The sequence below is a fragment of the Camelus ferus genome, chromosome 2 (genome assembly GCF_009834535.1).
Source record: "Camelus ferus isolate YT-003-E chromosome 2, BCGSAC_Cfer_1.0, whole genome shotgun sequence".
In the NCBI taxonomy this organism is placed as follows: domain Eukaryota; kingdom Metazoa; phylum Chordata; class Mammalia; order Artiodactyla; family Camelidae; genus Camelus; species Camelus ferus.
This window is the reverse complement of record NC_045697.1, coordinates 101,605,951-101,618,392: the sequence shown is the minus strand read 5'-3', so window position 1 is coordinate 101,618,392 and position 12,442 is coordinate 101,605,951. Positions and strand designations below refer to the sequence as shown.

The 12,442-nt window shown below is 34.3% G+C and overlaps 1 long non-coding RNA gene across 1 annotated transcript in view; it reads left to right on the top strand.

The window, feature by feature from the left end:
- The window catches only part of LOC106729929, a 172,061-nt gene that overhangs the window by 35,897 nt on the left and 123,722 nt on the right, over positions 1 to 12,442 (top strand). Inside the window, exon 2 of the long non-coding RNA XR_001366352.2 lies at positions 593 to 686. This is a non-coding gene — a long non-coding RNA (uncharacterized LOC106729929). The remainder of the gene's footprint in view (positions 1 to 592; positions 687 to 12,442) is intronic.

The following is a 12,442-nucleotide window of genomic DNA, read 5'->3' as shown; positions in this document are numbered from 1 at the left end:
CACATTGTCAAAGTCCATTTTACTATGTATGGTAACGTATTCTGAGGTTCCGTGGGTGAAGATGTAGACATCTTTGGGACCATGTTTAGGCCTACCACATCCTTTTCTACAAACACGGGATGCACTGAGAAATGTATACATATAACTCCTGTTAAATCCCATGTATAAATCCTTCTATATTCAGTTAAAACTCTCCTCTCTTGTCCTCTCCTTTCCTTACCACTTCCTGTCCTCCCATCCCCTATCCCTCCAGTTTTCTTCTTTGGGGGATAGAGATGGAAAGAAAGTGAGATGAATATTGTGCTTTTGTCTACTTAGTTTCTTCTTGTAACAAGCCTTTGGTAGGAGAAGTGAGAGTTCTTTTTATCCACTCTAATCCTGATTTTCTGGTAGGGTTAGCAATCATAGTACTCCTCTACCTCCTTGCCTCAGAACCCCACATCCAAGTAGATTATCTTATCCATCTGGACATTGTGATGGGTTCAGTAGTGGGCATTTAACCAAAACTGGGCCAATCAGAATACTTCCCTGAGACTTTTTTTTTTGTAAGAGGCTCCATTGGGGAAAATTATTCTTTCTATCTTTGTTGCAGGAAAACTGAAAGCATATGATTCAGAGCTGCTGGTTCTGTCTTTCACCACTTGGAGAAACCAGGAGACTGATGAGAGCAGGAAGAGACAATTCTGGTGAGTTGTACCTTGATTTTATTCCTTGAGGTCTTCAAACCTTAGGTTCCTTTTTGATTTTATGAGTTACCTATGTTTGTTTCCAATAAATCTCCCTTTTGCTCAATCTAGTTTGTGTTGAGATTTGTTTCTTACAACTCAGAGTCCTGATTAAAATAGGTTATGTTCACTCTCTGAATGCGTTTGTCCTCTGACTTCACTGTTTATCTTGTTGATCCATTGGGTTTAAAAGGTCAAGGATGTCTCCATGGGAGAGGGGTGGGGAATCAAGAAATAATCAAAAGAGATTCTGAAATGAGTCCACATGATATTGCTTATGTTAATTCTTGGGTCACACTTTCTAAAAAAATTGACTCCCTGTTTTACAGTCCTTCTTGGATTATGCAACTCAGTTAATTAAAGAGGATTATGTACAGGTGCCAGTAATCCTATTAATACAATGGCAGTAATATGAAACGCTTGAAATTGGAATACTTTCTGTTTTCTATTATCCAGTCCAGTGAAATCAAAATCCTTAAAGTGAAGTCACCCTTCTCATTTTTCCTTATTTTGCTTCTGGAACTTACATATTCCCAACAAAACCTTCAAAGGCTTTTTATTTCTAAACCCAGATCTCTCATGCACTCCATTTTTCCAAAGTTCAGAAAGTTGTATAAGAACATTTCCACTGCAGCTCTGTACCTGGAATTTTCTGACCCAATCCAATAAGTGCCAATTTTGCTTTATAAGTTAGATCGTCTCAACAGCATAGTTCTGAGACTTGGAAATGGTTGCCTCTTTGTGTATATTTCTGATGTACGTGGAGAGGTCCAGCATGCATTTTCCAATGCATTGCAAATTACGGTTCCAGGAGGGAATTGGTGGGGAGACAAATGCCCAGCCAGCATATGAGGCTTATTTCACATTAAATCATATGATTGTCAACTGGAGGTGCTGAACTACATTACTGACGAAGATACCTCTTCTGCATCCTGTTTAGGTATGGAAATAATTCCTCATCTCTAGCCTACAGTGACCATCATCACAAAACAAATTTAGCTTGCTGCTTAGAAAGTAGTTGTTCATCGTGTACTTGTTGAGCATAAGTTAGGTACTGGTATGTAAAGGTGGACGAGACAGACCTGACTCCAGCTCTCACTGAGCTTATCGTGGGAGACATAGGCACCCAATAAGCGACAAATAATGTTATAATTAAAAATTATCCTGAATGCTATAAGAGAAAAACTTCTAAAAGAAGGTGATATTTAATTCAAGATCTGAATGTGTTGGATGGGAAGGAACTAGTCAAAGGAAAACTATTAGGAAGAGGGTCTTAGGCAGTAAGAGGAGTGTCCAATGAGGAAGAAATAACAACTACATAGGTCCTGAGGCAGCACGTAAATTGTAGTTCTTCAGGGCCCTCATGCACACTGTGTGCTGGAGCCGGGTGAGTGATGTAGAGTGTAGTAAGAGTGTATGTGTGTTTGGAGGAGAGTGAAGGAAGGCAGATAAGTTGTACAAGGCTCAGTTTGCCTTAAACCAGGTTATGAATTTTAAATTTTATTTTAGGTACAATGAGAAGCTGTTGAAGTATTTTGGAACTGGGAGAGTCATGATCTAACGTACATTTTAATGGGATCACATAGAATCTCTTTGGAGAATGTCTTGGAGGGTTATCCCTAGTCAAAGCAGGGAGATTAGTTAGGGAACTATTACAATAGACTACACGGGAGGTCACAGTCATGACTCTTAGACTAGAGTCATGGCAATAGAGGTTAAGAGAATCATGTGGATTTGAGGTATATATTGGCAAAAAGGACCAACAGATTTTAGTGATGGGTTGATTAGGTGAGTGATGTCAAGAAATCTGCTTTGAGCGGCTGGATAGGTAGTGGTGGCATTTGGGGATTTGGAAAATGACTTCTAGTGGAAGAGATTTTGAAGATAAGTAAGAGTTCAGTTTGAGAAATGTTAAGCTTGAAATGTTTATAATACATCCAAGTAGAGATATCAAATGAGAAACTGAAAAAACTAGTTAAATTAGTCTGGAATTCAGAGGAGAAATCTAAGCTACAGTTTTAAATGTGAGATCAAAACACATACATTTTTCCCCCATGCTTTTAAAAAAATAACTTCAGACATATAAAAAAGTTAGAAAATAGTACAAAAAATCCTGTATACATCCAGATTTCCCATATGTTAAAATCTTATGTAACCATGTTACAATATGAAAACCAGGAAATTACCATTCATATAGCACTATCTAATGACAAACTTTATCCAAAGTTTACCAGTTGTCCAACTTGTATCCTTTTTGACATCCAGCATCCAAATCTACATATTGTATTTAGTTGTCATGTCTGCTCAGTCTCCTTTCATCTGGAACAATTTCTTTGTCTTCATGACCTTGACGTTCTTAAATAGTACTGGCCAATTATGTTGTAAAATGTCGCTTAATTTGGCCTTGGGTCTTTAGAGAGTCCTAACCAATATAATGACTAGAAGGGTAAACTTTGAACGTCCACCAAACCCTCAGAGCCCTGATACTGTCCAGCAAGGACTTCCTGCTCCTAAATGTGTGAATTCCTGGCTACCATGCTAGTGGGCTAGGGAGGAGAATCATATGGTGGGAGGAGGTGGGAGGATGCAGAAAAGAGAAGCAGTATAGATTAAAACCCTCTTTTGCCCAGCAGATTTCCTGTCTAGAGCAGCCTGAAAAAGAATTGTGAATAAGTTTTGACCCTTAATGAATTTCAGAGTTTTGACTATTATGTGGGACCAGCTCTTAATTATTGCAATTAGACTATTCTTGGAATTAAAGTGACCAGAAGATTCTCATCATTTGAGATGCTGGGCATCAAAATTTGTTCCTCCAAAATGTGTCTCTTTGCCGTGAGGATTAATTGAGGCTGATTATTTTTAAGAAACAGAAGATTCAGGAAGTCTTGCTTTTTTACTTCCTCCATAGTTGCCCAAATAATTTAGATAAAAGACTTGTCTTCAGAATAGAGTCTGTCTTCTGAATATCACCAGAGATTTTGGGAAAGATTTTAGACCAGGTGTGGTCCATTGAGATCAGATTTCTCTCTGGGTCCCATTTTTTCTGCCAGCCCCAGCAAAATTTGTTTACCAAACATTTGCTTTTTCATCTCCATGTCAGTTGCCTTCTTCTCCTTTGAAGTCCCAAACCACTGATATCTTTTTTTTTTTTTTTTTTTTTTAGCTGAAGATGGTATTTAGGGTGAGAGCTTCAGCCATTTTAGCAAGTTACTAGTTTTCCTGGGTCTCTCTCATGTATATATGATGTAAAATTTTTGTTTCATTTTCTCCTGTTCATCTGTCTCATGTCAATTTAATTCTTAGATCAGCTAGAAGAACCTAGAAGGGTAGAGGAAAATTTCTTCCTCTCTGACAGAGATGAAGGAAAAAGTCATGAGTTCTATTATACAGTTTACTCAAAGGGCAGGAAAGAACTAGCTTAATAAAATTTCAGTGGGCAAGAGGCAGGGTACAATTATTTTGTTTGTACTCCAGTTTCTTCTTCAAATGTAATAGTTAGACGTATTTGTGAATAAAAAGATTAAAAATTCATAAACTAAGTATTCAGCTAAACATTTTTAAAAAAGAATAGGGTAAGCCCAAACAACATAGAAGAAAGAAAATAATGCTGTGAGCATAAATTAAGGAAATAAAAATCAAACAAACAATTTAAGATCAACTAAACCAAAAGCTAGTTGTTGGAAAAGACTAACAAAATACATTAACTTTTTTCCAAGATTGAACAAGATAAAAAATAAAAATAAAGCATAAATAAACACTATTAGATATTAAATAACAGGCATCACTATAAGTAAGGTAAAAACTTATAGAGAATACTATAAAAATATTTATGTTAATGATTGGAAAAGAGCTGAAACAAATACTTTTCTAGAAAGATGTAAATCACCAAAATAGATTCAAAAGGAATTATAGGGATTAACAGATACACACCATCATATATAAAATAAACAACAAGGATTTACTTTGTAACACAGGAAATTATATTCAATATCTTGTAATAACTTGAAATGGAAAAAATTGAAAAAAAGAATATATATGTATAACTGAATCACTTTGCTGTATACCCAAAACTAACATATTATAAATTAGCTATACTTCAATAAAAAATGGAAAACAAAGAATTATAAAATCTGAAAGGACTTATTATACACACTAAAAAACTGAATGAAAATTCAAATATTGACACACAACAATGGCACCCTTCTCTGAACCTTTTACAGCTGAGTTTCATGAAGTTTTAAACGAAAAGAATAATCTCAATCTTATAAAACATGTTCATACAATAGTAAAAGAGGATGTACTTCTCAATTCCTTTCATGAATCCAGGTAACTTTGATACCCAAAAAATGATAGTATGATAAAGGAAAATTAAAGGCCAATCTTGTTTATGAACATAGTTTAATAATTGAATAAAATATTTGCAAACTAAATCTATCACTGAATTTAAAAAAGACACATTTTAACCAAGCAAGAATCATGTCAAGAATGTAAGGATGATTTATTATCTGAAGTTCTATAAAGTAATTTCCAATAATCACAGGCTAAGCAAGGTTCAAACACAGTATAATGTCCCTTGTATTCTGTATTGTCAAGAAATCACCACAAATTTACTGGCTTCAAATAACACAAATTTAGTATCTTACAGTTCTGGAGGTCAGAAGTCCAAAATCGGTCTCAGTGGGCTAAAATGAAGTTATTGACAGGGATGCATTCCTTCTGGAGACTTTAGGGGAAAATTCACTCCTTTGCGTTTTCTAGCTTCTGGAGGCTGCTCACGCTCTTTGGCTCATGGTCTCATCTTCCATCTTCAAAATCAGCAGCGTTGTGTCTTCCAATCTTTTTTCCTCTCTCTCTGATGTTCCTGACTCCCTCTTGTAAGGACCAGTGTAATTTGATCAGTGTACATTGAACTCACTCAGATATTCCAGGATATTCTCCCCATCTCAGAATTCTTAATTACATCTGAAAGTTCCTTTCTCATATAAAACAAAATATTCACAAGATCTGGGGTTTAGAATGCAGCTATCTTTGGGGGCTATTATTCAGTCTACTACACCTTAGAAAAATAATTTGATAAAATTTAACATGTGCTCATAATTTTAAAACAAACAACAAAAACAATGATAACAAAACTCTTACCAATAGAAACAGTAAGAAACTTCCTTAGACTAGTGAATGGTATCTTTAGGAACATTTGCTTTTAAGGTCAGGACCAACTCAAGAATTCTCATTATCCTTGCTTCCGCTCAGTACTCTGCTGGAGGTCTTATCCAGTGCAACAGATAAAACAAAGAAATAAATGGTAAAGCACTAAACAGAAAAAAAAAAAATTTGTTGGCAGATTTTCCACAGAGAAAACCAAAGAAAATTTACAAATAAGTATTAGAACTAATGAGAAAATCTGCAAGGTTACTGGATACAAAATGAATTTACTGCTGTTCCTATTGTACATCAGCAGCAAACAAACAGAAAACATAAAATGTAATTTTAAAATTTCATTCAATCCTTACCTGTCTTACACAAATAAGAATTCCAGGTAGATTAAGGACTTAAATATTTAAGGCAAAACTATGGCATTTTTTGAAGGCAATATGAGAAATTAACTTTATAACATTGTAGTAGAGAAGGAGTCACTACATAGGATACAAAAATGCAGCCTATAAAAAAAAGACGAAATTCAGCCACTTTAATATGATGAACTTCTTTTTCAAAAGGCATATAAAGGAAGCATAAAGACAAGTCACAGTGGAAAGATATTTTTCAAAATATGTAATTGAAACAGGATAAATACTCAGAACACATAGTGATCTTATAGAAATTAATAAAAAAGAGAGATACCTAATAGAAAAATAAGCAAAAGATTTAAAAAGGCACTTCACAAAAGAGGAGCTCCAGATGGCCGATAGACATGTAAAAAGGTGTTCACCTCATTAGAATTAGAGAAAGACAAATGAAAACCACAATCAGATACCATTCCATACCTAACAAATGAGTAAAAATTAAAAAGCCGTGTACCGAGTGTTGTCATCAGTATGGAGCAAAAGAAACTTTCAGACAATGGCAGAGTGTAAAACGATAACATCACGTTGGAAAACAGTTTTAAATTTGAACATAAGTAGACACTGATTCAGCATTTCTACTCCCAGGCATAGACTTTAGGAAAATTAGAGCAGTTGACTGAAGATACATATACAGCATTGTTCGTACCAGTGTATTTTGTAATAGCCCCAAACTGAAAACAACCAAAATGGCCATCTCCAGTAGAATAGACAAAAGTTAGCACATTCATGTTTGGAAATGCTCCACAGCAATGATAATGATTGAACAGCCATCATGTGTATCAATATGGCTCAACTGCAAAAATAAAAGTTTGACTAAAGTATAGAGAATATATACAGCATGATTCTATCTATAGAATTGAAAACCATCAAAACCTGATCAATATATTGTTCATAGATACATACATAGGTGATAACACTGTCAAGAAAAGCGCTGGAATGTCTAATACAAAAGTTAAGACAGAGGTTATGACTGGAGGAGGGAGGAAGATAAGATTATGGAGGTCATGAGAGTCTGGCTAAGCCTTATTTCTTGTCGGGGAGGAAGCAGATGGTTTCTCTACATAGCTGTTTTTAAACTACATTTCATACATCTTCCTTTTGTATAATGTATTTCTTCCTTTGTTTCTTTTACACCCACACCCACACTCAAGAAATTCCATTCAGATTAGCAATAAAAACTAAAGTTACTTAGGAATAAATCTACAAAAACATGCATAACCTTCATAGGGAAAATTCTGAAACTTTCTTGAAGGGCGTACAATGAGAAAATAAGCAACCATGACATTAGCGCTCAATATGGGTGAGTGAACTCAGAATTGAAAAGATGACAATTCTCCTCAAATTAACTTTACATTTAGTGTGTTTCCTTTTTTTTTTTCCCCCCCTTTTGGTGGACTTTGATAAACTGACCATAAATTCTGTGGAAAGGTAATGGGCCTAGATTAGCCAAGATAAATTAAAGTACAAGGATAAAGGGAAAAAAAATTCATACAGCATGTATTAATATATTTCGTTTCTTTGAAAAAAAAAAAAGACTGGGAAATGAAGAAATAGAGTAACATTTGTAGGCAACCCTTTTGAAAAGTTTGTCCGTGCCGAAGAGCAAGAACACAATTTGTCAATACTTGCTCTGGTGCACACAAACATCTGAGCTCATGCATCAGCTGCTTCCTGCGAAATTGAGACATAGCTTATCACTCAGATAATCAAGCTCAGGGTTTCCCAAACTTGCGTAGTCATAAGAATTGCCTAGGGTAGTTGTTAAAACTGCGGTTTCCTTTGCCCCATTCTAAATCAATTGAATTAGACTCTCCAAAGGAGGGTCCTGGGAACCTGTATTTTTAATAAACTGCCCAGGTGACTCTTCTGATTTGGCAAGGCTGTGTAACACCGATCACTTAAAGAATAATTGTTGTTAGAGAGAAACAGATGATAAAACACATTTTGTGGAAGTTTATACATCACTTTAAAATAATAGTAATCATCTAGAAAAATACGTATTTTCCATAGATGAAAAGTATTTCCGCAGAAGTTTGGAATCTGCCTTAGTTACTAAGAGACTTTTTAGGAGGCCACTTTATAAATGTGTCTAACTTGCCAAATTGAAAAAAGAAATGTAGAGGTCTTAATTTATAGGAGCAGTAATTATTTAATTCCGTTTACTTAGGATCTCCAATTAGGAGATCATTGGTTTAGCTACATTTTTCGTTTCTACGTATTTTTATAGAAGAAGGAGTTATGATACAAATTATGTTTTGTGGTTCTGTCCAACAAGATTTGTGATTCTTCTGTATTTGTTGCATTCAAGAGATAAGCAGGTCTAGGATGTGCTAAAAGATATAATATTATAGGTTTTTGACTCTTCTGAATTCTCACAGCCCTCAATTTGTACCTTTTGTTAGAGAATGTTTTTGATTGTTTTTTCAGTTACACAAATAGCATGACTAAATATATTCTCATTGTAGTTGATTCAGACAATTCAAAACATTAATATTTAATGCCTATTAGATGAATTCTCTGGGCACTTGGCGCATACATAGTACTGGCACCATTTTGCTGGTGGTGGGTGCTTGTGGAAGTGCAGGCTGGTGAGAGACAGGGCTTCTCAGCATTTCACCACTGCCAGGTACCATTCTTCCATCTCACAATTCCAGAAATGGGAATTTTTCAGTATATTTAGAGATAACAAGCTGCGCTATTGCTGACATGTTGCCTAAATTCCTACAATTTTGGTAGATGAGCCAGAATGTGATCTTCCTAATCTATGATGTAGTATATACCTGTTTGTTGTAACGGGAACGCTCACCATGCTCCACCAGGGCGACATCCTTCCTAACTACTGAGGAATGTGAAAAACCAAGCTCTTAGTTGGAGCACAGCTTGTGTACATGGAATCAGAACAAGGAGCATAGTCAATCCTTGGGGGAATATTTTATCTAAACTTTAGGAAATAAAAACAAAATTATCACTGACCTATAACAGGAAGTTTCTTTGCTGACCGCAGTTGCCCAAGATAATTAGTGTCAATGAGAGAACTGGAAGGAAGAAGCGAATAAAAAGGTGTTTAAAAGGGAGCTTACTTTAACAACTGCGAGAAAAATAACATGACAAGTTTTTATCAGTGATTGAAATCCAGACATCCAAGACTTTTCCAAGAGCTCAAAGCAGAAGAGTTATTAGTTAGCAATAGACTTTAAAAATATCCTGCCTGGGACTTAGATTTAAAATATGAGAAGTATTTATTCAAAGAAGTTAATCATGAATGGAAATGAAATGTGACAAGAAACTACCTCCGAAGCATTACAAATGTAAGAGTTTTAAAAAGTCACACTGAAAAAACATTACAGAAATAAACTTTTTTTTTTTTTTAACAAAAATAGGGTCTACAGCAAGTGAAGCTCTGCCAAATTTGTTTAAAATACCTACTTAAACAAGCAGGAATGTCAGAGTGCCTGTAATTACTGTCTCTGAATTTCCTGTGGAGTCTATTTTGCAATACTTTGGAAGTCTTTTACCTCAGTTTGCAGAGATGAGGGAAAAAAAAGTAAATAGACATTAAAAAAAAAAAAAAAGAACAATTTAAATGTAAGAATAAGAGACCTGAGTTGCACAAACACCCAAGTTCATTAACATATAGAGAAGCTCTGTACCACAAGAAGGTAATATCTGAGCAGATAAACAATACAATTGTTTTCTTTTTCTGATCTGAGCATGAAATCATCCCTGAGTTTAATAAAAGACATTTGGATGAGCTGTATGAGTGAAAACAGAGGGAAGAAAAATAAACCAAGGCCCTTAAGAGGAAAAAAAATCAAAATAGGCATCATAATCTTAAGAAAGAGGAATTATACAGATTATATATACATCAAGGAATTTGGACCTGCTAGTGCATTGGATCTTTTGGATATTAGGGATATTGAGTGAAACCCCTAGTTATCTTTGGTTCCTTGTTTATAAAAAATGAAAATAAGCATGTACCTTTTCAGTGGATGCTGGAATGTAAATGCAGGGTTTATGGAGAATGTTCTAAATGCTTTAGAAATGAGCTTAGAAGAATATGGTGTAAGTGCATTTATTTAAATCGAGCGAGCACCTTGGGCATGTTCATTTTTTACAGTTCATTAATTACAGGAGTGCAAATACTTTTATCTAGTGTTCACTGTATTTTAAAAAATAAATAGACTTTATTATGGTATAGTGTGCATATAATAAAATATGCCTATTTAAAGTACAATCCACCATATTTAGATAAATGTGTGTACTCACCACCTCCACAGCCAAGACATGGAATATTGTCATCACCCTCAAAAGCTACTTCATAGTCTTTTGCAATTATCAGGACTTAGTATTTCAGACTTTTTAATGTTAGTCAATTTAATAGAGATGTAGCAGTATCTTATTGTGGTTCTAATTTGCATTTTATTGGTAGTTAATAATATTGACCATCTTTTCAAGTGCTTTTTTGCCATTCATATATTTTCTTTGGTGAAGTGTTGTTAACGTATTTATGTTGGGTTATTAGTTTTCTTCTTATTCAGTTAATGTGAGTTCTGTATATGTTCTGGATACAGATCCTTTATCAGATAAATGTTTTGCAAATACTTTCCCCAGTGTGTGGCTTGCCTTTCTACTTTCCTAAAAGTGTTTTTTGAAAAAGCAAAAATTTTAAATTTTAATGAAGTCTGATTTATCAATTCTTTTCTTTTCTGATTTGTATTTTTGGGGAATCTATGTAAGAAATCTTTGCCCATTGCATAGTCACAATGATTTACTCCTATGTTTTCTTCTAGAAGTTTTATATTTTTTGCTATTACATTGAAATCTATGAACTATTTTGAGTTAATTTCTATGTGGTATGAGGCAATGAATGAGGCTTATTTTTGTCCATATGAATATGGATATTTAATTGTTCAGCACTATTTATGCATGAGAGTATTTTATGCCCCTTAAGTTAGACTTAGATGGCTGTAGAGAATCACTTGACTCTATGTATGTGTGTTTCTGGACTCTGTCTTGTTCCAGTAATGTACACATCTAGTCTTGCACCAGTACCGCAATTTCCTGCTTATTACAGCTTTACTGTTTGGCCTGAGAGCAGAGAGTGTACGCTTTCTAAATTTTTCCTTTTCGGGCGCTATGCTAGGTCTTTGTCTTTTGATATAAATTTTAGAGTTAGCTTGTTAAAAATATCTCCTGGAATGATTTACTGGTACTACACAGAATTTATTGACAGTTTTGTAGAAAACTGATATCTGAAAAATCTTCTGATCCATGAATATGGGGTGTTAATCCATTTGTTTTAGACTGTCTTCAATCTCTCTCAACAATGTTTTATAGTTTCCAGTACAAGGGTCTTGCATGTATTTTTCAAATTTATATCTAAGTATTTTATGTTTTTGGATGCTATTGTAAATTGTCTAGTTTTTATTTTCTGATTGTTTCCAGTATACTGAAATTAAATTAATTTTTCATATTGATTGTTTATTCTTCTACCTGGCTAAATATATTTGCTAGTTCTAACAGTTTTCTTTTAGAATCCTTAGAATTTTCTTCATAGACTACCGTATCACCTATGAATAAAGACAGTTTTACTTGTTTCTTTTAGTTATTATCCCCTTTGCTCACTTATTTTCATTTTATTGTACTGGCTAGGAAAAAATTAGAGGGAAAGCATTCCATTTTTACCATCAAGTGACATTTTAGCTATAAATTTTTCACTGATGTCCTTTATCAGGTTAATGAAATTTCCTTTAATTCTCAATTTATTGAGAGCTCTTATCACAAATGGGTGGTGAATTTTCATCAAATGCTTTTTCTGCATCTATTGAGACAAACCATATGGCTTTTCTCTTTTATTATGTTATTGTGAAGAATTACCTTGATTGATTTATAAATAGTAAATCAATCTTGTATTCCTAAAATAGAATCCACAATCTTATGCGGTATTATCCTTTTCCTCTATTGCTGGATTCTTTTTGTTAATATTTTAAAAGAAATTTTGTATCTATATTCATGAGAAATATGTCCATAATTTTCTTGTGATTTCTTTGCTTTGGGGATCAAGATAATACTGACCTCATAGTGTTGAATGAGTTGGGAAGTGTACTGGGGATCCCCAAGACCATCTTCAGGCTTGATGATTCTCTAGAAGGCTCA